The sequence below is a fragment of the Homarus americanus genome, unplaced genomic scaffold (genome assembly GCF_018991925.1).
Source record: "Homarus americanus isolate GMGI-L3 unplaced genomic scaffold, GMGI_Hamer_2.0 scaffold39675, whole genome shotgun sequence".
Taxonomy (NCBI): Eukaryota; Metazoa; Arthropoda; class Malacostraca; order Decapoda; family Nephropidae; genus Homarus; species Homarus americanus.
This window is the reverse complement of record NW_024736071.1, coordinates 7,755,360-7,781,073: the sequence shown is the minus strand read 5'-3', so window position 1 is coordinate 7,781,073 and position 25,714 is coordinate 7,755,360. Positions and strand designations below refer to the sequence as shown.

General features: G+C 41.9%; 1 protein-coding gene across 2 annotated transcripts in view; it reads right to left on the bottom strand.

Moving 5' to 3' along the window:
* LOC121871777 (nuclear receptor coactivator 2-like) overlaps positions 1 to 25,714 on the bottom strand; it is a 202,352-nt gene that overhangs the window by 4,184 nt on the left and 172,454 nt on the right. The window lies entirely within an intron of this gene.

Sequence of the window (25,714 nt, the reverse complement as noted above, 5' to 3'; positions counted from 1 at the left end):
CTGTTGAATTCTTAAGGACAAATATAAGTTTTACTGCAACTGTTATACACTTGGTGTGTTTTGGTACACAAAGTGTGGTTTTGACATACACCAACTTGATCTTACTCAAAGTAAAATAACACAGCCAGCTTGTTCCGTAGTTTGTGTGATATGAAATAAAACTGAGTTGTTCCATTAAGTTGCCAGTCATGGGATTGACTTTCGACCAAGGTGTCAAGAGTAACCCTTAATACACATTTTGTGACTGGAAGTGGTATTTCACTCATTCTTAGACTAGTTGACAATGAGCACTGGGATTGCCAAACTTGCACCTATAATATACTGTATGTACTAATAAGATTATAGATTGGAAATGGAGGGAATATCCAAAAATATTTTACCCCAAACAAATCCAAAAGCCTGGGCTATGCCCTCAAATGAAAGTGTCATTTACACAAGCATCTTCTTTCTTTTAGAAACAAGGGGTCCATCTACTGTATGTAATGGAAAGAAATAATATAAGAAGTTATCTCTACCTGCTGTGGTAAAGACATTATGGGTGGACATCATGAACAAAATGGGATTAATAACCATCACAAAACCATTCATTCACTCAGCCCCAATTAGGAAACAGGATTTTAGAATCAATAATTGGAAGTATGAGTAATTTTATGGTTGACAAAATGGGTGCGTTGTTTATCTTATGAATCTATAGTAGTTTTCAGAATACTGATAATTATTGCTCAATACAGTAGCCTTGGTTATTTGACAGCTACCTAAATCACTGCCATTTTCACAAGAAAAGCCACAATATAAGTGTTTTAAATGAACCACTATGCCAATACAACTACAGCGTATGTACACTTCCTGAGTTGCAGTCACAGTGTCACTCAGCCAGTGTTCACTCAAAAGCAAGGAAATTTGCCCTTACTCCAACAATTCCACTCACCTACATGCCTAAATTCTCAACAGCCACTTCTCCTTTCAGTTCAAATGAGAAAAAAAAAGTGAATAATATTTGTAGAGTAAGCGCACAAGTTGTGGCATGCTGAAATGCGATAAATGAAAACACAATTTGCAGCATATGACCAAAGGTTGATAGGATTTTGGCAACATATGCACAGCCATCTACAGTACAGTATTACCCCGCTTTACGCGGTTTCACATTCCGCGATTTCTCATTTACGCGGTGCCTCGCCAGAACCGAACTTTCACTTTCCGTGGTGCATCTACTCATATACACGGGAAGCAGCGCGGGCAGGATGCGCACAAGGTCGCCCAGTCATCAAAACATGACCGAGTTCTTCACCCGCCACCCACCACAGTCGGCCTAAATCAGTGATAGTGAGGATATGGACTTATATGGACTTTGAGGGGTTTGACAAAGAGGCCCTGCAAGCCTCTGTGGTGGATAGTGATACAATTGATACAAGTGATACAGGTGAGGGCCAATAATATGCCCTCTGTCTCGGAACCAACCCCCCATCCCTGTGTGCCCAGCCATCTTTTCTACAAATGTAAGTGTTAAAAAAACTAATATTATTGATATTTCTCTTAATTATTAATTGTGAGTGCATACCATCATAAAATTAAGGTGTAATTTTTACTACAACGTAAGTATTGTGTCTCAAAAAGTGGAGTTTGGGGGTCGGGCCAGTCTCTATTGGAATTAATCCCATATGTTCTGTTGTTCACTTTACGCGGTTTTCACTTTCCGCGGTACCCTGCGGGTTCAATTGACGGCGTAAATCGGGGTACTACTGTATATGATACAGACATGTGAGAAGTGAATGGAGCTGTGTGTCACAGCCAAGACTGAAATTTTCCACCCTGTACTGGGGAAAGTTTTCTCACATTTCACACAGTCAGACACGAGCTGTATTTATTTCTAAAAACCCCACTGTACACATACAATACATTGTAAATAAACAAAATAATGTATACTATTAATGTACTGTACTCACCAGCAGATGCTATCATCTTGCGCCTAAAGTAGGCATACACTGTCCACTCTGGTGACTGTACAATACAGTATAGTCTGCATTTACGCAGATTTGGTTTACGTGTTTGGTCATTTACGCAGCACCTTGCCAGAATGAAAATTTTTAATTAAGCGGTTCATTGCATCATTTATTCGGCGAGAGGTCCAGATGCACCGCGCCAATTATGATTCACGTGGTCCATTCTTGACCATACGTGGGAAGCGGCGCGGGGAGGGTGCGCAGTATGTCGCTGTTGCGTTATCGCTGATGTCATATGATGTATCGGACTGTGATTGGGTCACGCATCCTTACCTCCTTCCGCCGCTAGCTGTAATTGGTCTAATGTAATATGACGTGCCCAGCCACGGGAAGGAAGAAGCCACTGACCTAGCCCGGCCAGTTTCATTGTTCTCAGCCTCCGCGTATACTGTTCTCTCTTGTGCCCGCTAATCTGTTCAACAATGGTTTCCGCTGGACCCCCACCACCACAGAAAAACCTTGAATTACCTGGACCAAGCCGCCACCAAGCCCAAGAAGATACGACGCACCCTAAGTTATGAAGTAAAGTACAAAATCATCCAGGACTTAGAAAAGAGAACCCGACAAGTTGATCTCGCGCGCTAGCATGGAGTTAACGAATCTACGATTCGGACAATCAAGAAGGATGCCGTCAAGATAAAAGAACACATGAGCATCACAAAGTCTGCAGGTGCTTCAATGGTGAAGTATTGTCAGAACAAGGTGCTGCTCAAGACAGAGAATTTACTGGTGAGCTACTTGATTCGTCAGGCAAGACGTAACATGGCGGTCGACACGCGGGCAGTGCAGGACTACGCCTGTGAACTCTACGAATCAGTGGCGCGCAAGATGGGAATTGCAGAGCCCAAACCCTTCACTGCTTCCTCAGGGTGGCTGCAAGGGTTTAAGAAACGTAACAAGATAACCAACATTAACATTGTCGGTGAAGGAGCCAGTGCTGACCATGCTGCCACCATGGACTTTCCTCCATTCTTACGTGACATTATGGAGGAAGGACAGTACACCGACGACCAGGTGTTCAACATGGATGAATCCGGTCTGTTTTGGAAAAAATTACCTTCCAAGACCTTCGTTGTCAAGTCTGCCAGCAAGTGTCGGGGCCGGAAGTTGCAGAAGGAGCGCATCACCGCCCTGTTTACCACCAATGCCTCCGGCACCTGTAAGCTCAAGTTGTCGGTGATCCACACAGCCCACAAGCCGCACGCCTACATGAACATGGACATGACCAAGCTAAATGTCCACTGGCTAACTGCACGTAAGGCACGGATGTTCACTGGTCTGTCCCTCTCCTGGTTTGACGACTGTTTCGTTCCCGACGTTAAGAAATTATGCGAGCAACATAATGTTCCATTTAACATTTTGTTGCTCCTTAACAACGCACCAGGACACTCGCCCATACTGTTGGATCGTCACCCCAGTGTAAAAGTGGTCTTCCTTCCTCCCAACACTACATCGTTAATCCAGCCCATGGACCAGAAGTTGATATGCAACGTTAAGGCTGCATTCTCCGCAAAGAAGTTTAAGCTCCTGAACGACTACACAAACACCAAGGATGAGTTACAGAACCTTCTGAGTGGCACAGATAGTGAGGACGAGGATCCAGAAGAAGAGTTGGCGGAGCATGAAGTGCGAGTTAAACAGTTTTGGAAAATGTTTAACGTCAAGAAAGCTGTTGATTTCTTGGTGGAGGCATGGGGGCAGCTGTCCGTGGCAACAATTCATCACGCGTGGCGGCATGTGTTGCAGGATATCCCAGGTGGGAGGCAGAGTCAACCTGTGGCTGGAGAGGCTCAGTCTGTTGCAGTGGCAGTGGACCTTGCAAGAGAAGCTGCACAGAGTGTTACAGCTGCAGGCTTCTCCGAGACCACCAACGATGACATCATGGAGATAATCAGGGATCCTGAGGCGACTGCCGACGATATGTTGGAAGACGATGATGTCAGTGAGGAGGCAGGTGGTGCCGCAGCACTAGAACAGAAGTTAACACATGGTGATATAAAGGAGGCCATCGAGTTTGCCGAGAAACTCAAGCTCATCCTTTCCAAAGACCCTCTCAATCACCGATATGAAGTCTCCAATAACCATCTAGACCAAACTATGGAGCCGTATATCAAGATGTATCATGACCACATCAACGCTAGCCGTCAGCGTAACATCACCGACTTCTTCGCCTGTAACCCACAACAGCCAGCCCAAGTCAGTGATAGTGACAGTGATGGTGACTTTGAGGGGTTTGTCAGGGAGGCCCTGACATCTATGGTGGATAGTGATAGTCATTCACCTGAGGACCACTAATCCGCCCTCTGTCTCAGAACCAGCCCCCATCCCCGTATGCAGACCCATCTCTTCTACTAACGTAAGTGTTAAACCTTGATTTTTCTTTTACCTGGTACAGTATACAGTGACCCCTCGTTTAACGAACGCCTCGATTAACGAACTTTCGGTTAACGAACTGCCTTCCATAAGGATCTTCAATTCGGTTAACGAACAAAAATTCGGTTAACGAATTTCTTACGAACCGACCTCAACATGTTTTCGCTTGCACTGGCCGGGCAACCAGCTTTAGTATCAGTCCGCCAATACAGTAATCGGTTTTAGGGCTTAAATTCCTTACTATTTTAGTAAATATCAAGAAGTTTATACTATTCAGTAATTTTAAAAGTTTAATATTAACTTTTTTTAGTCATTTTAACAATTACTGAACATAATTGATGGTAAAGAAACTAGTTTCTGGCGTGCCATCCAGCCTGTTAACACACCAGACAGGTGTTAGTCTCTCTCTCTGTTTTCAGTGGAGGTAACATCTTGCTTGAGACTCTCTTCAACTAAACGCTTTTTTTCTGTGTTTCCAAGCAAATTATTGGTCATTTTGAAATATATTTTACATATTGATAATATATAATGCAGTGCAGTGTTGATTTAAAGAAAATAATCTTGAAATACACCAAGAGAACTAAAATTTTATGGGTGAAATGGTGCCATGGGGCGACTTCTCTTCCACCCCAATGCCTTCTCTTCTTCCTTCTCCTCCACCCCCATTCTTATTCCCATCATCATCATCATCCAGGAGCCTTCTACATACACACCTCAAAGTAAGTGAACTTTTCTACCATTTTTGTTGAATTTAGGAAATTTTCGGTGAGCTGGAACCAATTACCCAAAAACCCATTGAAACAATGGTTTCGGTTAACGAACTTTTCGGTTAACGAACGACCTTCTGGAACGGATTGAGTTCGTTAACCGAGGGGTCACTGTATTATTCTCTTATTGATATTTCTCTTCTATATTATGAGTGTGTGCATACCATCATAAAATTAAGATACTATTTTTACTACAACGAACGTACAGTGATCCCTCGGTTAACGAATTACCTTCCATAAGATTCACTTCAGTTAACGAGCAAACCCTCGGTTAACGAATTCCTTATGTGCTCCCCACAACATGTTTTCGCTTGCTCACTAGCAGTATTAGTCCACCAATACAGTAATTGGTTCTAGGGCTTAAATTCCTTACAATTTTAGTAAATATCAAGAAGGTTGTACTATTCAATAATTTTAAGTCTTATATTAAAATTTTTAGTCATTTTAACAATTATTTAACATAATTGAAGTACTGTGCAGGGAAACTAGTTTTTAGCGCGTCAAACAGCCACTCAACACACCAAACAGGCGTCAGTTTCTGTCTCTTTTCAGTGGAGGTAACATCTTGCTTCAGACTCTCTTCAACATAAAGTATTTTTTCCATTTTTACAGTGAAATTATTGGTCATTTTGAAATTTATTTTACATATTGATGATGTATAGCACAGTGCAGTGTTGATTTAAAGAAAATATTCTTTATTTACAGCAATTAAACTTAAAATTTTTGTGTTGAAATTATTTTTGAATCCAGCATGGGTCCCAAGAAATCCAGAAAAGCGATTTCAATCCAGGTGAAACAGGAAATTATTAAGAAACATGAAGAAGGCATTAGAACAAATGTGCTTAGCAAAGAATATGGCATGTCGACATCAACTGTGTCGACAATTCTTTTACAGAAAGACAAATTCAAGGAAGTGAAAGTGAGAGACAAATCTACGAGAGTGTTTAAAGGTAGATCCCTAATAATAGAAACAGAGAGGTTACTTCTCATTTGGATTAGGGAAAAACAAATGAAAGGTGATTCAGTTTCGACCGAATTTATCTGTGAAAGAGCCAGGGAGATTTACGAACATTTAAAGGCAGATCAACCTGGTTCTTCAGGCACAGTGTTTGAAGAGTTTAGGGCCAGCAAGGGCTGGTTTGAAAAATTTAAGAATAGAAGTGTCTTTTTTAATGTTGTTAGGCATGGTGAGGCTGCCAGTGCTGATAGGGAAGGAGCAGCAAAATTTTTAGTGGACTTTAAAGAACTGGTGGATGAAGAAAATTATCTTCCACAGCAAGTGTTCAATGTGGATGAAACAGGGCTGTTCTGGAAAAAAATGCCCAAAAGGACATTCATCACCAGAGATGAAGCCTCTTTACCGGGGCATAAACCCATGAAAGACCGTCTCACTCTATTGCTTGGTGCCAATGCTTCACGGGATTTCCGCCCGAAGCCTATGCTTGTCTACCACTCTGAGAACCCCAGGGTGTTCAAGCAACAAAAAGTGGTAAGAGGACGGCTTGGAGTTTATTGGAAGTCCAACCGTAAGGCATGGGTGACAAGACAGCTCTTTAATGAATGGGAATGACCCTCAACTTGCCAGCACTTTGGAGTCTCAATTTGACTTTGTCAGTGTTGTTTTTGCCTCCCAACACTACATCAATCATACAGCCAATGGACCAGAATGTGATCAGCAACTTTAAGAAGCTGTACATGAAGAAAATGTTCAGTTGTCATCATCAGGCAGCTTCCACTGATCCTGAACTAACACTGGCACAGTTCTGGAAGGCACAATTTAACATCCTGGAGGCTGTAAAATTGATTGTGTCCTCATAGCGAGAAGTCTCCACTAGATCCCTCAATTCTGCATGGAAAGCACTGTGGCCATCAGCAGTCCATGATTTTGAGGGATTTGAGGAAGAAGCAGAGTTGGACCAGGAGATTGTGTCCATTGGTCAGTCATTGGGCCTTGAAGTGGAGGAGGATGATGTGGAAGAGCTAGTGATGTCTCATGAGCAGGAACTTACTCCTGAAGACTTGCAGCAACTGGATGAGATGTTAGAGGCTGGCAGTGGTGAGGAAGAAAAGGAAAGTGATGACCATATGTCTACTTCAGATTTGAAAGATGTTGTTCACTACTGGGAGAAGTTCAGAAAACTGGCTTCAAGGCACCCTAATGTGGAAAAAGCAGAACTTGCTTTGTGTAATGTTGAGGACACAGTGGTCTCCTTCTCAAACATCAGTTAATGATGAGGAGGAGAGATGCCCCACAAACAAAAATTTACAGTTTTTTCACTAAAAGACAGCGGGAAAAAGATGCTAGCCCTCAGCCTTCCACTTCAAGAAGGAGAGAAGGATGTTCCTGCTGAAGAATCTGTCAGTCCAGAGGTTCCTGGCATTTTCATGGAAGGTGACTCACCTTCCAAGAAGCAGTAAAATGTTTCTCCTCCACCCCCACTTCCTTCTCTTCTCCCTTCTCCTCCTCCACCTCCCACTTCAAATTCACATCAGCATCATCATCCAGGAGCCTTCTACATACACACCTCAAAGTAAATGTACTTTACTTCCTTTTTTGTTGACTTTATGCAATTTTCGGTGAGCTGGAACCAATTACCCAAAAACCCATTGAAACAATGGTTTCGGTTAACAAATTTTTCGGTTAACTTGCAACCTTCTGGAACGAATTGTGCTCGTTAACCGAGGGACCACTGTATTGTGTCGGAAAAAGTGGAGTTTGGGGGTCGGCCCAGTCTCTATTTCAATTAATCCCATTTGTTCTTTTATTTCGTTTACGCATTTCTCGTTTTACGCGGACCTCCACGGGTTCAATTGACCGCGTAAATGGAAACTATACTGTACAGTACTGTACAGTAAACCCGTGCCATTCGTGGGTTTGCGATTCGTGATTTCGACGATTCACAGTAAGCAGATGGTGGCTAGTTGTGAGCCTCTCCTGCAGTGCAATGAGTTACCCCGCACACCCGCGGCGTCTCCTCTCCCTCTGTTCACGCTCAGCCATTTCCTGTGATGCAGCATCTCATGTTGTACACTCAAAACTTTAGTGTTTCTGTGTAAAAATGACCCCTAAAAGACTGCCTAGTGTCAGTGCTAGTGATGCTTGTGGAGTGAAACTTAAAAGGCAGAAGTCAGTGATGACCCTGACAAAGAAAGCTGAATTATTAGACAAGTTAAAGGAGGGGATGAGCGTTGCTGTGGCTGGTCGGTTCTTTGGTGTGAACAAATCCACAGTGTGGTACATAAGAAAGAATGAACAAGCAATTCGTGATTCTGTTCAAGCGAGTGCTCCTGCAAATGCTAAAGTGGTGCAGGTTGTTTGTGACAAGAACATAGAGAAAACAGAAAAAGCTCTGAACATTTGGATTGAGGACCAGCACAGCAAAAATGTTCCGATCGACAGCAAATTGATTGAGAAGGCTAGGAGTCTTCATGCCCATTTTTATGAGTCAACAGGTGGTGATGGGGCTAGTGCAGCTACTGAACCAACTTTTAGTACCAGTAAAGGGTGGTTCGAGAATTTTAAGAAAAGATTCTCTCCATAATGTGAAGCTGACTCGGGAGGCCACATCAGTTGACCACACAGTCACAGATGCATTTCCCGCAAAGTTAAGGAAAATAATAGAAGAGAAAGGCTATAGACCAGGGAAAGTTTTTAATGCCGATGAATCCAGTCTATATTAGAAAAAGATGCCTGGCAGAACATACACAAACAAGCAGGAGAGGCATGCCCCTGTGTACAAGGCAGCCAAGGACAGTGAAACTCATCTTCTGTGGCAGTGCAGCTGGCCACGTGATCAAATCTGGCTTGCTTTACCACTCAGCAAACCTTTAAAGGGTAAAACCTTTTGCGAGTTTTTTGGCAGTCCAACAAAAAGGCATGGGTAAATGTGCAAGCATTTCTGAATTGGTTCCATAAATGCTTTGTAACGGAAGTGGAAAAGTACCTTGCTTCCAAGGAGATGGAATTCAAAGTGCTATTATTGATAGATAATGCACCAGGCCACCCAGAAAGTTTGCAGTTTAGCCATCCAGGAGTACAGGTGGTGTTCTCACCCCGTAATACCACTGCTCTTATTCAGCCTTTCGATCAGGGTGTAATACGCACCTTCAAGGCATATTACACCAGACGCTCTTTTGGTCGTATACGTAGTGCCATGGACACAGACCCTGACCTTGATGTTAGCAAGTGTTGGAAGGAGTAGAACAATGCAGACTGCATTACCAACATCAGTGATGCATTCATTGAGCTCAAACCAGAGACAGTGAATGCTTGTTGGCAAACCTTATGGCCTGAGTATGTGCATAACTCCCAGGGATTTCAGTCCATAGTAAAGGATGTGAATGACACTGTGAGTGTTGCACTTCAATTGGGTGGTGAGGGGGTTTGTGGACATAGCTGCTGAAGACGTGGAAGAGCTGATTGATGGGCATGGAGAGGAACTGACAGAAGACGATTTGAAGGAGTTAATAAAAAGTGCTGAAGAAGATGAAGCAGAAGAAATTATGGAATTGCAACACGAAGGTTGGGGCTTCAACAATTTTGGTGAACTTTTTCGACATGTGAAGGTGGTAAGTGTTGACCACGACCCTTCCATGGAATGGAGTCTTAAGATGGTCCAAGAAATCAACCATGTATTGTTTTCCTACCAAGAAATGTTTAAAGACCTCAAAGCCAAGAGGAAACAACTACCAATCACAATGTTTTTCAAGAAAGAACCAGCCTCTTCCCCAACTTATTCGTCTCCCTCCTTCACTCAGTCAGCTGCTACCGCAGCCGCTCCACCAAGCCACCTGTCACCTCACCACCCGCCTCCCAGCTAAGCTCCATCTACCGGCCGCACGTCCTCTCCACCAACCACCACTGCATCAACCTCTTCCAACAGTGATTCTGAAGATCCCCCTATGGTTCAGTAACCAAATGTCTCCCTATGTACAGTACACCACTTCATCAAGCTCCAAACTTGCACATACAAATGTAAGTAGTATTGGTGACTTAAGTTTCTCATAAACATTATAGGTATTCAGTAGCGCACTAAGGTATTTTAAGTTGCTATTCGTGGTTTTGCCAATTCGCGCCATTGCTTGGAACCTACAGTAACCCTCGTGAATAGCAAGGGTTTACTGTACATATACATAACTGTAATTACTTTTTACGTCTTAACACTTTCGATGGAGGTGAGGTCGGGGATTAGTGAGTCAGGTCACCCATTATATACAGATATAAGCTCTTCTCTCATTTGTAGTAGAGGTGGGGTGCAGGAGTAGTAGGTCTCATGTTTCTGACCTGACCTGAAGATGTCTTGAATAAAGACAAAAGCTAAGGTTCTCCAGCGTTTCCCTTTTCCTATACATATGACACTTTTACACTTAATGAATGTACAGTACAATCTACATTACATAACTGTTATCACTTTTTAAGTCTTAACACTGCTTTACCACTGTATTCTTGGCTGATTGTGTCCTGGTATAGTAATGTACAGAAATGTAATGCACAACACACATTGTACACAAAAACAGCAGCTAGCAAGGGAATAACCTTTTACAATGGGAGCAGAATATGAACTAAGTGGGCAAGTTACCCATGGGGACTCATTGGAGCATGATGTTACTTGATGTAATCTCTCAGAATTCCCAAAAAGAGGTTTGGAGATAATTTCTCTGAATTTTTCAGGAAAATGCACCTGATTTTCATTCTTGGAAGCTCTTTCCCATACCTGAAATGGAGATAGTTTCTCCCAAAAATTCTGATTACGTTTCCGTTTCAGCTTTTGGAGAATTCTGGGGATCAGGTACACTGTATTCTGGCTAACGGGGAGATTACTTATACAGTATTTTATGGAAAAATTTACTAAAATTGCTGGTTAACATGCATAGACTTCACCCAGTATTACTACTGAACCTGTGCAACTTTCTTTGTGTTCTGGATCACCATGGACAAATAAAGACAACTGTCTTTATTTGTCCATGGTGATCCAGAACATTGTACATTTCTATCATGTTTTGAATAAGAAATAATTCAATCCCTTACCCTTCATTTTGTACTGAATTACAGAATAGTACGTGTATTTTATATGACAAATTATTTACTTTGCGAATGTACTTGGTTCCTATTTTCCAACATAACCAATGCCCAATAATAATGCATCAAGTTTACCATTGTTCAAGTAATATTATCCCTGCTTTGATCATGAATAAAGACTTAAATATTTGGGTACAGTTTCATTCATCAAATCAACTCATAATACATAAATTAATTTTCTTTTTGTTCAACCCAGAATGGGACGCTTAGCTTTTAACCTAGGTATGTTAATGCCTAGCAATAACTCGCCAGGCCAACATACAGGCAATTAAAACATCTAATAATTACTTAATAAGTAATATTAGGAGGACACGTCGCTACCTGGCATTTAATTGCAATTGTCGAAACCCCCGCCCTTCGCCCCCCATCACACGCACTGCCACCTTTATCTCTTGCCTGGCGATTCAGCTATAAATACACACGATAGAGAGCTCCGCGACGATTTTATGTACGGTATTTGTACTTATTAGCACAGTGATGAAGTAGAGTGACTTTTACTTTGTTATGTCTCTCAATTATTGTATTTGGGACAATTTCTTATACGATCTCTGTTCAGTCATGGCGACAACAACACGTCTTCTTTGTGAAGTCATTTAGATCGATGTGACTATCCCTTGCCTTAAAGTCAATCAGTGAATGTCGCTGCGCCCTCCCGGGCTCGTCTTCACTGAAAGAGAATATGTGAATATATCTATTTATATATACATATATATGTATACTGTTTACGGTTTTCTTTGTCTCAATTATTCACGTGCTAGTATGAATGCCATGACTGTCTCTCTTCCTACTCTTTTGTTCGTTCACAAAAAACCTTTGGGCTTCCGCCCTCGGTTTTCTAATTGCTCTCAGCATAAAAAACAGATTTGAGTTTTTCTCTTCATAACTTTATTTTTAATGTCCTCAGTAGTGGGTTCAGCCTTTCCACGCAAACTTTAGCGAGGCTGCTAGACTTAGCGTTCCTTCCGGAATGTTGACCTTCCGGTCTTCCTCGCAATCTAGAGTTATGTTGAAATGGACTATACATCCTTATATGGGTTAAATGAGAACAGTTCAGGGTGGAATTCTCAACCCAATAAGTCTTGCTTGAGTAATAGTGAAAGCTGTTGCCAATAGAGCGCTATGTTAGCGACTCAGCACTGTCAACCCTGCAGGGTGATAGTGCGCACGTAGAAATTCTCGCTTGTTATTACTTGGGGGATAATGTTTGTGCCCCTGATTGGCAACAAATAGAGATCTTGATGTTCCCTCTAAATAAAATGTTCTAAATGAAATTATTTTATGTAAAAATAAAAATAAATTTATTGAGCTAAGGGATACTTGAGATAAAGAGTCGGGAGAGAGATACGACATAGTGAGTTAATTGTTTATAATTGTCAAATGAGTGACTTATATAACAATAAGAGATCTTAATGAATTAACTTACTAATAATATGACAATTTTGAGTCATATTGATTAAGTTTGGGAGAAAATGTTTTCTCCCTTATATTTTCATAATGATATAATGTGACTCATGGTGTCCTTCTAGATAGTATTGAGTGATGCGCTACAAGAACTAGAAAGTTCAGCTCATACACTACATACTACAAGGAATTGATAGTATTGAGTGATGAGCTACAAGAACTAGAAAGTTCAGCTCATACACTACATACAAGGACTTGATACTATTGAGTGATGAGCTACAAGAACTAGAAAGTTCAGCTCATACACTACATACAAGGACTTGATACTATTGAGTGATGAGCTACAAGAACTAGAAAGTTCAGCTCATACACTACATACAAGGACTTGATAGTATTGAGTGATGAGCTACAAGAACTAGAAAGTTCAGCTCATACACTACATACAAGGACTTGATAGTATTGAGTGATGAGCTACAAGAACTAGAAAGTTCAGCTCATACACTACATACAAGGACTTGATACTATTGAGTGATGAGCTACAAGAACTAGAAAGTTCAGCTCATACACTACATACAAGGACTTGATACTATTGAGTGATGAGCTACAAGAACTAGAAAGTTCAGCTCATACACTACATACAAGGACTTGATACTATTGAGTGATGAGCTACAAGAACTAGAAAGTTCAGCTCATACACTACATACAACAACTTGATAGTATTGAGTGATAAGCTACAAGGACTAGAAAGTTCAGCTCAGGCACTACATACAAGAAATTGTCTGTCAGTAGAGAAATTGAATTCAGTAGTAGTAGTTTCACTCAAGACCCAAGGGGGCCATACTACATGTAATTATAAAAAATGTAGAGCTACTTGGATTACTAAGATAGATCCTCATGTGGCTTGCATAATTCATGGCAGCTGTGTCTCAAATAACCTATTTTCACAAATAGATTGTTCAGTTTGGTATGATCAAATTTTTCAATTTCATCAAGCTACAGGTGATAAGAAAGAATTATTGCAGGTCCAAATTAAAAATAGGTGGAATAAGGCCTTGAAGAGTAAATTTTTAAACATAAAACCATGGAAAGATCCCAAGTTGGCAGAAAGTTTAGGTATATTGGTGTTAAGTAAGAGACTTAATCCCCACTTAGACAAGCCTGCTTCTGCTAAAAAAAAAAGAGAAAAAAAAAAAAAGTTATTGGAATTTCCAGACAATGGGGCAGTAGGAAGTCTACAAAAACCTCTATCTACTCAGTCTGATTTCAGTGGATTCCAGGATCAGGACGATAGGCTGGTTCTAATCATAGTATTCAGTTTCTTGAGTAGGAAGAACCTGCTGAGACTGATGACATCCTATCCACATTTTGGCAACCACTTCCACCTGGGGCAAGAGTGTTGGTTGCTATGAGTGGAAACAGGCTGCTGTCAACGGTCACAGCTGATGGATAACATTGAGTGTAAGGATGATCCCAACAGGTCTTGGATAACATTGGTAAGTTTAAGTCTTCTTTGTTTTCTACTACATCTGAATCTGTGGATTCCTTATTCAAGGTATTTTACAAGGCATACTACACCAACAACCGCCTGTACAAAAGTCTACGTAACCAGGTCATCAGGGAAATCAAGTCGGCCAAGAAGATTTATTTTCCCAGGAAAGTGCACGGCCTCAAGGAAGTCAGCATCGGTCAGTGGTACTCCAAGGTAAAAGATCTCTGTGGTCTCAGCCGTCAGTCTCCCACACTTCCTTTCATTTCATATTTACCTAGTGAGGAGGCAGCTGAGATAATTAATACCATTTTGCTACCATATGTCATACCCTACCCAGTCTTGACCTCACTCTCCTCCCGGCTTACTTACCTTCCCCCTCCCCCCCTCCCAGTGTTCAACCATATGAAATCGCCAACAAACTCCTGAAATTTAAATCCAAACGCTCCACGACCCCAATTGACCTCTATTATTAATGCATCCCTCAGACAAAGCAAATGCCCTAATGAATGGAAAACCGCATTTGTCACCCCCATCCCCAAGGTCACCACCCCACAGTCCCCTAACGACCTCAGGCCAATTGCCATTACCCCCATACCCAATCTACTTTGTGAGGACTTTGTTTTTGAGTGGGCATTTGCCAGAATCTATCAGTCAATTGATCCACAGCAATTTGGCAATATGAGGACCTCCTCTACATCACACTGCTTGGTGAGCTTTCTGGATTTCCTGCACAAAAACTTGCAGAAACGTAAGACATCTCTGGCTGTTGCCCTTGTTGACTTCAGGAAGGCCTTTGACCTTGTTGATCACTGCACTGTTATCAACAAGGCTATTGCACTAGGGCTGCCCACCAACCTGGTCTCATGTTCCCCAGGGGACCAATATGGGACCACTGTGCTTCCTTATCCTGATCAACGACGCTCTATCGGACACTCCTCACAGGTGGAAGTACGTGGATGACTGCACTGTGGGGGGTTTCAGTGGACAACACCGCACCAGACTACTCATCGCTACAAGGCACCCTGGACAGGCTACAGGCATGGACTACGGAGAACAAGGTCACCATCAACCACACCAAAACCGTAGTCATGCACATCAATACCGCCACCACTCCAATGCAAGCCCCAGCAGTCACAGTGGGTGCCCATCCTCTCCAGCTGGTGCAGTCTGCCAAACTCCTGGGTGTAACTATAGACAACAAACTTGACTGGAAGGCCCATGTAAATAACACAGTCAAGGCAGCCTCGTACCGTCTCTACATGCTACGACGACTTAGGTCACTTGGGACACCCACGCCAGAGCTGAGGACCATCTACAACGCCTTTATTCTCCCCAAACTAACGCATGCGTCACCAGCCTGGTCGTCTTCTCTCAACTCCACCCAACAACGTCAGCTAGAGAAGGTACAGAAAAGGGTCTGCAGGATCATGCTCGGCGCAGAATGCTTCGGCTACACCAATGCTCTCTCCATCCTGGAAATGCCATCCCTCAGTGACCTCCACCACCAAGCACTGGAAAGGTTTGGCAGTGGACTACTGCACCACCCTCGTCATCGCCACCTCCTGCCACCGGCAGCCCCCCACCCACCTCACGCAGTCCGCCACTACAACAAAATTCAGCCCATAAGAGCCCGCACCGATAGATATAAGAACAGCACCATCCCATCTATTGTTAAAATAATAAACAACACCTGATTTATGTACTGTACAGCCCTGTAAATGTATTCAATGCATATTATATCATTATGTCTAAATCAAATGTAAGTCTGTATATTTTCAGCCACCGGCTGCAACTCTATTAATAAACCGTTTATTATTATTATTATTAAATGTTTCCAAAATTCCTGATTTCTCAGCACTTACAAAGAGACAGGAAGGACAAGCAACTGTGGGTCATCATTCATTGTTTTTGGAAGGTGATACTACACTTCCTTGGCCTGATATTTGCCCAAAGATGATCTCTGAAATAGACGAAGTCTGGGGTAATGTATTGAAAGACTTAACATTCATTCCCACAATTATGATGTGTCAGTTATTAACTAAGTTTGTGCTGGACTATGAAGAAAATTCAGAAGTGGACAAATGTTTTGCTGCTGCTTTACAAGGGACCTCATATTTCCTGTACAACTCATTTTTGATATGTTGTTGAAAGCCCTAACACTAAAGCCCAGCTAAGGAAGCAAGCCACAAATAATGCTTCAAGTGGTAGTGCTTATTTATTGCGACATTCTTCCCCTCTTTCTCCGATGAACAATCATTGGTTAAATATAGATCAGCTGTTGAGCAACCTATTAATATTAGTGTTCCCAGCAGTCCTCAGACCTTTTGGAAATCTGAAAGAGGAAAGTTTTACAGGGGAACAGGACCAGCTGCTCGGTTCAATTATCAACCTAGAGAAAATTTTAGAGGAGGAAATAATCAAGACGTAATAGGGGTTACCGTTTGTACAGAAGCGGAATGAGACCTTATTCCACCACATCAGCATCCACTCCCTTTCAATGAAGCCATACAGCTAGGTTGTCTAGGGGATTGGGAAAACAGATGGACTTCTTCCATATAGGCTTACAAGACAATGAAAGGGAGCCTCACATGGACTTGGTTGAGGCTCCCTCCCCTAACGTTTCCAAAAAAGGGTAAAAAACCAACCCCCTTACTTACAGAATTTGTAATTCAACTATTAAACAGAGGTGTCATAGAACTGTTACAGTCAGAGAAATGTTTCAGGTCTCGCCTATTCCCGGTCCCCAAGAAAGGTAGCGACAAATTATGATGGATTTTGGATCTTTCAGTCCTGAACAAATTTATTAAAAAAAAAAAAAAAAAGTTTCAAGATGCTCACTTACGATCATCTGAGGCATCTACTTCCGCCCAATGCTTGGATCTCAAAGTGGATCTCGAAGATGCCTATTATCACGTTCCTGTTGCCCCCATGTACAGAAAGTTTCTAGTGTTCAAAGTGGGGGATGTAAGTTATCAATTCACAGTGATACCATTCTGCCTGACGATTGCGCCAAAAGTCTTTACAAAACTGGCGAACATCCCCAGAGAGTTCCTTGCGAAGGAGGGCATAAAAACCTTTGCTTATCTAGATGATTGGCTGATAGTGGGAAACTCTTTCAAAGATTGTCAAAGGGCTACCCAATGTACACTAGTACTATTTCAAAACCTGGGATTAAAGATAAACCAGGTCAAATCAAATTTAATACCATGTCAAAAGTTGGATTGGTTAGGTCCCCAGTGGGATACAAATCAGCAGTCAGTCAGTCTACCAGAAGCAAAAGTAACGGATGTGATACACCAAGTAGAAGCCTTTTGTGTAAAGCACAAGGTTTCTTGGCACGATTGGAAAAACTTCTGGATCTGTTGAATTTTGCCACAATAGTGGTTCCATTGGGAGAGTTAAGGAAAAAGCAACTATCTCATCTGGGTTCGAAGTTGCTTCACAGAAGCAGAAATATTGCTTCTTCTCTCCCTATTCAGATAAGAATCATCTGTTATGGTGGACAAAGTTGGACAATCTAATGGGTTCCGCCTCAAACAGGTCTGGTCGTTTGTACGGATGCATCCGAAATAGGATGGGGATACCATTCCTCAATAGGGGAATTCAGTCAAGGGAAGTGGAGCAACTTCCTTTGGGACAAACTCATAAATGTAAAGAATTAGCAGTGGTCCTATTCTTTTTGTCGGCAAACCCAAATTTACAGAATATGGCAATCCTGTTTGCCATGGACAACAAAACGGCAGTGTTTTGTCTCAATCATCAAGGCTCAACCAGGTATTGGCCCTTTCTACAACTGTCAGAAAAAATCTTCAGTGTTTTGTAACACAAACACTTTACCTCAAAGCAACTTATATATCGGGAGTACAAAACAATTGGGCAGATGCGCTGTCCCGTCTCCGGCCAGTATAGACAGAAACAGAATGGTCCCTAAAGGTATCAGAGTTCAAGAGTCTAGTGGAGAAGTTTGGAACTCCAAAGATAGATCTCTTTGCCTCCCTAAAAAATCAAAAGATGCAACTTTATGCATCTCTGGAGAGGTTGAATCGTTTAGGAAATGCTCTACTCTTAGATTGGAACCTTTGGAATTCAATCTATCTGTTCCCACCTGTGAAAATATTGCCCAAAGTGGTTCACAAACTCGGATCCTTCCAAGGCAAGGTCCTCTTAATTGCACCATATTGGATCATACAACCTTGGTGCCTGGATCTGTTGGACTGGTGCCCGAATCCGCTACAACTGCAACAAGGTACTACATTCTCAGTTCGAGATATCCTTGGCACTTCACGCTTGGAGTTTCTCAAAAGGAGTTTAAATAGGTTGTTGGGTAATCCCAATACCGGTATAGCTAACCAAGTATTAGCACAGTGGTTCTCAACCAGGGGGGAGTTCCCCCCAAGGGGGGAATTCAGGTTTTCAGGGGGGGGAAAACTGATTCGGAAGCAAGAGAAATCAACCACAGAATTTTGGCCCTTGATGTGCGATTCCTACCCAAAAGTGGCAGAAAGAGCTATCCGTGCACTGCTTCCGTTTGTGTCGACATATCTTTGTGAGTCAGGCTTTTCAACTCTGTTGCAAATTAAAACGAAGCAACGTAGTAGATTAGAGGTAGAAAATGGCCTGCGTTGTGCCCTTTCAAGCACTCCTCCGCGTATCCCAGAATTGGCGAAGAAAAAACAATCACAGGTTTCTCATTGACTGTAATCTTCATCTGAATAAAATTAATTACAAATTTACAATATCCTGGTATTCTATTGAACTTTTTGTTTATTGCATTATGCTTCAGTTTGGTCTGTTAAGTAATTTATTATAAATATAAAAAAACTATTTTACTTTTATTCAAGTTTTATAAGTCCATCAACATTTTCAATTGACATTTAATTTGTAAAACTTCACTATAAAAATAATCCATGTAAAATTGTAAATGTATATGTACTAATATGGAAAAAATAAAGGTTTTTCAGTATTATATGCATATTATTTGGAATGCACTTTTTGAGGCAGACAATCTTGGAAAGGAGGGGGGAATGACATCCTGACATATGGTGAAAGGGGTGCATGGGGCAAACAAGGTTGAGAACCACTGTATTAGCAGGTCATAGACCTCAAACTTCTATTCAATATGAGAAAACTTGGAATCTTTTTCAACAATTTATCAAGTTAACAACTCCAGAATCATTGTCGGAAACAGTTGTGTTAGAATTTTTAGAATTTCTGTTCAGGGTTAAAGCCCTTCAGCATTGGTTGATCCTCTGGCTTGGGGTTTTAATATTACTTTGAACCCAAGGATTTTTATATGCTAAGATCGTCCTTTTCATTCAGAGACCCCCTCGGCCTAAGAGAATCTCACCTTGGTCTCTGGAAAAAATTACTAAATTTCTTATGGGGCCTAATTACAATATAAATCTGAACAGAGATAAATTACTATAGAAAACAGCATTCCTTCTAGCAATAGCAACAGGTATGAGAATAAGTGAACTGATTTCAATTTCCAATAATCCATCATTATTGGTATTTTTTGAGTAGGATGTTACCCTGTTTCCCTACTGAGATCCTAAGAAAAAATGAAAGGGAAGATTTCCAAGCTCAACCTATTAGGATAAAATGCCTAATGGACGAGACAAGGGTTCCTCATATATTATGCCCAGTTAAAAATCTTCAGGAATGGTTATCCAGATTCCCTAATCGAGGCCCCTATGTTTTCTCATCCAGGGATGGTAAGAAATTGTCTTCTAGTCAAATGACAAAATCTTTATCTCAATTAGTGAATCAAGCAGACTCGGGCAAGAAATTTTTGGCACATAACACTAGGAAATACGCAGGGTCTGTGGCCTTTCTGCGGCATATGAGCCTCAGTTAGATCAAGGAAATGGGCTTTTGGAGATCTTCAAAAACTTTCAAGGACAGCTTCTTCATCACCATAATAAAGTGAATATCCTTTTTGAGATATGTAAATTAACATTTTACCTTCCGGTAAATGTTCCTACCGGTAATTTTGGAAATATTCTACACGGTTTATAATCATAATCTGGACCTAAGTTAGCGGAGCCTTGTATGCAAAGTCACCTCCCTCTCCACCTCTTGCTCGGGTATTCAAAGCTAAGCGTCCCATTCTGGGTTGAACAAAAAGGTTTTTTTTTTTTTAAAAAAACAGTTTTTGTGATATGACCCAGAATGCGACGCTGATAACCCACCCATCTCCACCCCTCGAGAGTTGACTTTTGTTTACTGCTCGCGCTAAGGCAAGAGATGAAGGTGGCAGTGCGTGCGATGGGGGGCGAAGGGCGGGGGTTTCGACAATTGCAATTAAATGCCAGGTAGCGACGTGTCCCCCTAATATTACTTATTAAGTAATTACAGTGAAACCTCGCTTTACGCAGTCAATTGAACCCACGGAGGCCCACATAAAGCGAGAAATGCGTAAAGTGAACAAAAGAACATATGGGATTAATTGAAATAGAGACTAGGCCGACCCCCAAACTTCACTTTTTCCCGACACAATACATAAGTTTTAGTAAAAATAGCATCTTAACTTTATGATGGTATGCACACACACATAATGTAGAAGAGAACAATCAATAAGAGAATCATATACTGTAGGTTAGGTTAGAAAAAATCAAGGTTAGGTTTAACACTTACGTTAGTAGAAGAGATGGGTCGGCGTACGGGAATAGAGGCGGGTTCCGAGGCAGAGGGCAGGCTACTGGCCCTCAGGTGAGTCATCATCACTGTCATCGACACTTATCAGTGCCTCCCTGACAAATCCCTCAAAGTCACCATCACTGTCTCTGTCACTATCACTGGCTTGGGCTGGCTGTGGTGGGTTGTGGGCGAAGAACTTGGTAATGCTTTGTTGACGGCTAGTGATACACCTTGATGTAGGGGGTCCATAATCTGCAACAGCTGGGTAGTGAAGACTTCATACCGATTATCGTCTGGGTCGTCGGAAAGGAGGAGCTTCAGTTTCTCTACACACTAGATGGCACCCCTTACATTACCATGCGATAACTTGCGTTCTTCTTGGGATGACGCACCACCTGCCTCTTCACTGACGTCATCATCATCTAACATCTCGTCGGCAGTCACATCAGGATCCCTTATCACCTCCATAATGTCGTCGTTGGTGGTTTCGGAGAAGCCTTTTGCTGTAACACTCTGCGCAGCTTCTCTGGCAAGGTCCACTGCTACTGCAACAGTCTGAACCTCACCAGTCACAGATTGACTCTGCCTCCTACCTGGAATACCTTGCAACACATGTCTCCATGCGTGACGACCCATTGATACAGACAGCTGAGCCCATGCCTCCACCAAGAAGTCCACAGCTTTCTTGACATTGAATTTTCTCCAAAAGTGTTTCACAAGTACTTCTTGCTCTGCCAACTGTTGTTCCTCGTCCTCTTCACTCTTGCTATCAGTGTCACCCAGGTTACGCAACTCATCCTTGGTGTTGGTATAGTCGTTCAGGAGCTTAAACTTCTTTGCAGAGAATGCAGTTTTCACATTGCAGATTAATTATTGGTCCATGACGTAGTGTTGGGAGGAAGGAAGACCACTTTTACGTTGGGGTAACGATCCAACAGTAGGGGCAAGTGTCCTGGTGCGTTGTCAAGCAGCAACAAAATCTTGAATGGAACATTCTGTTGCTCACAGAATTTCTTCACGTCGGGAACGAAACAGTCATCAAGCCAGGAGAGGGACAGAGTAGAGAACATCCACGCCTTACGTGCGGTCAGCCAGTGGACATTTAGCTTGGTCATGTCCATGTTCTTGTAGGCGTGCGGCTTGCGGGCTGTGTGGGTCACCGATAACTTGAGCTTACAGGTACCGGAGGTATTGGTGGTAAACAGGACGGTGATGCGCTCCTTCTGCAACTTCCTGCCCCGACACTTGCTGGCAGTCTTGACAATGAAGGTCTTAGAGGGTAGCTTTTTCCAAAAAAGACCAGATTCCTCCATGTTGAACACCTGGTCGTCGGTGTACTGCCCTTCCTCCATAATCTCACGTAAAAACGGAGGAAAATCCCTAGCCCCAACACGGTCAGCACTAGCTTCTTCACCACCAATGTTAATGTTGGTGATCTTGTTCCTCTTCTTAAACCTCTGCAACCACCCAGAGGAAGCATTGAAGGGTTTGGGCTCTGCAATTCCCATCTTACGTGACACTGCTGCATACAGTTCACGTGTGTACTCCTTAACTGAGCAAGTGTCCACCGCCATGTTCCGTCTTGCCTGACGAATCAAGTAGCTCACAAGTAATTTCTCCGTCTTGAGAAGCACCTGGTTGTGGCAATACTTCATCATAGAAGCACCTGTAAACCTTGTGATGTTCATGTGCTCTTTTATCTTGGCTGCATCCTTCATGATCGTCCGGATCGTAGATTCGTTAACACCATGCGCGCGCGAAATCAACCTGTCTTGTTCCTTTCTCCATTTCTTGGATGATCTTGTATTTAATTTCGTAGCTTAGGGCACGCCGTATCTTCTTTGGCTTAGTGCAGCTGGGTCCAGGTAATGCAAGGTTTCTTTGTGGTGGTGGTGGTGATCCGGTGGCAGCCATTCTTATGGAACAATAGATACCGATATACACGGTGTAGCCGGGAGGGGTGTAACTGACGCGGGTAGGTCAACGGGCTTCAACGTTCCCGCGGCGGGGCACGTCATATTACATTAAACCAATAACAGCTGGCGGGGGAGGGAGGTAAGGATGCTTGGCCCAATCACAGTCCGATACGTTACATGACGTCACCGATAACGCAACAAAGACATACACTGCGCAACCTACTCGCGCCGCTTCCCCAACATGGCGGGAGCAGGGCCGGATTCAGGAGTGGGCAAAGTGGGCAGCTGCCCAGGGGCCTCCACACATCAGGGCTGGTCAACTTGAAACCACATGAATGACTCCAGTCATGTCTCACTTTTTTGTGTGTGTGTGTGTGTGTGTGTGTGTGTGTGTGTGTGGGTGGGTGGGTGGGTGGGTGGGTGGGTGGGTGGGTGGGTGGGTGGGTGGGTGTGTGTTTTTTGGGAATTTGTACACTATCAATAAGTATACAGTTAATTAAAAATTTCTCAATGTTCTAATTTCCTCAATATAACTGCATATGGCTTCAAAATTCTTCAACGAAGTGTTCAAATTTCAAAATTTTCCCGGGGGCCTTACAGCGCCCCCCCAGAACTCCGAAATGTTTAGGCTCGCTTCACTCACCACCCCACCCTCTTGGGTAGTTATAATGAGGGGGGCCTCCACAAAGAGGATACCCATGGGCCTCCACAGGTCTAAATCCGGCCCTGGGCGGGAGAGATGGCGGGAGGTTTGAATCCAAAAATGGCGTGGTGCGAGATGACCGCCAGCCGCTCTCCACGTAAAAGAGTGCATTCACCGCGTAAAGTGAGCATTCCGGGTCTGGCAGGGTACCGCGTAAACGTGGAAACGCGTAAAAAAAAAACCGCATAAAGCAGGGTAATACTGTATTAGATGTTTTAATTGCCTGTATGTTGGCCTGGCAAGTTATTGCTACTAGGCATTAACATACCTTGGTTAAAAGCTAAGCGTCGCATTCTGGGTCATATTACAAAAACTGTTTTTTAGAAAAAAATGGCTTTTTTATACAGAAAAATTATTTCTCAATAAAAAAATAAAATTAAATTTACAAATCTAAATGTTTATACTTAATAAAAAATTATAATAAAATACAATTAAGTACATATTGTACATGAAGAAATTATACTCTAGTCAATAACAAACTACAGTATTGTACAGTAATTATTCAGGATCCAATATGGAATTGGAGCCTATCTTATTTATTTATTTATTTATCTATTTATGTACAGTAAGTCCTCACTTAACGTAGTGATTATGTTCTTGAAAAACACAACGTTTACGAAAACAACGTTAACGAAATAAATTTTCCCCATAAGAAATAGATAAAATACGCTAGTTATGTTCCCCAACCTCCCTTTGCCCCATACAATACATTACATATACATAAATTCAATGGAATTTTTATAGAAAATATATATTATACATCCAAAAAGATAAATAAACTAAATCATTTTGTATTGTACTCACTGATGGGCAGAGGTGGAGCAAGTGTGTGCCGGGTTTAAAACTTCTGTTTTCATAGCAAGGCTAATGGTTTTGCATTGCTTCTTCACAACACTAGCATCACTAACACTTGATGGGCACTTGGAAGCCATTTCAAATGGTTACAGTACAGTATTTATAGCAAAAACACTTAAGCACGCACGTACGCTGTGGAAGCCTAACAAAGACTGGGGACGCTTGGGGATGCTGTGACGCTCCGCGAGAGAGCTTAACGCACCAAGATGAGAGAGGGTGAGGTGCCATACAAAGTATTCTATGACGACGTTATAACGAATCGGTCAGGACGTTGTCAGAATCATGGGTATCTAAAGAGTAGCAACGTTATAACGAAACAACATTGTTGGAAGGCAACGTTAAACTAGAACTCACTGTATTCTTTTTTTTTTGGAGGATTAGCCCACCCAGGCACAAGTCACTGAACCACATCAGGACCTGGGGGGCAAAAATAAAATAATAATAATGACTAAAAATTAATAAAGATAAAATAAAAATTAAAGTATCATAAAAATAAAAGTAATAATAATAATAACCATAAATAAATACAAGAATGAAAAAAAATAAATCAAGTGTGAGAAATGATATATATTAGGTACAGGTATGTTGTGTTGTCAATAGTAAGCGAAACAACCGAGACCCTGCAATTGTGTGCAAATAAGGCTTGAGACTTGGTCACAATTTTCGTGATGCCATATGGCAGCAGGGTCTACCCAGTCGTGAATACAACAGGTGTGAAAACCAAGGTAACATACTGTAGTCCAAACAAGGCAAGTTGCTGTGTTGAAACAAGCTGAGTTGACTGTACAACAATGTGTGTGCATGCTGACATGAAAAGACTTTAGTAAATACAATATGAAATACAGTACAGTATGTGCAAGAAAAAATCACAAGGAAAAACTTTTTAACTCGGCAAATCTTTTGTTCTGTACAGAATTTTTTGTTGAAAAGTTGCTGTGTTGAAAACTTACCCTATTACTGTTAGCTCCAATTTTCATGCCAGAAACCAAATTCTGGGTCATAATCTACAAATTCCATCAAGGAAAAATTCTGATGGATTTACTGTCTGTGTGTGTGTGTGTAAAAGAGACCAGTACAAGTACTAGTCAATTAAACTGGGTTGAGTTGTACTATCAAATCTTAACCTCTCTTGAATTTTGTATAAAAACTATCAATTTTCTTTTTCTTAATCAACACTAAGTAATATCTCTGTTAACCGGAATCCCTCAAACCCGGAACTCTCCGATAGCCGGAATTGAAATTTTCTCGGAAAATCATTTCCAACGTTGGTATTTTCCGGAAAATTCTGGCTTTGGGAAAGATTTTTCAAGGGGCACATTTTCTGGAAAATTCTGAGAAAATTTCCCCAGTACCTGGAAAATTCCAGGGATGGGAGATTTATTTTCTAGGTTTGGGAGATGAAAATCAGGCGCATTTTGCATAAATTTTTTAAAAAATTTTCCGGTACCCGAAAAATTCCAGGGATGGGGGATATTTTTACGGGTTCGAGAGA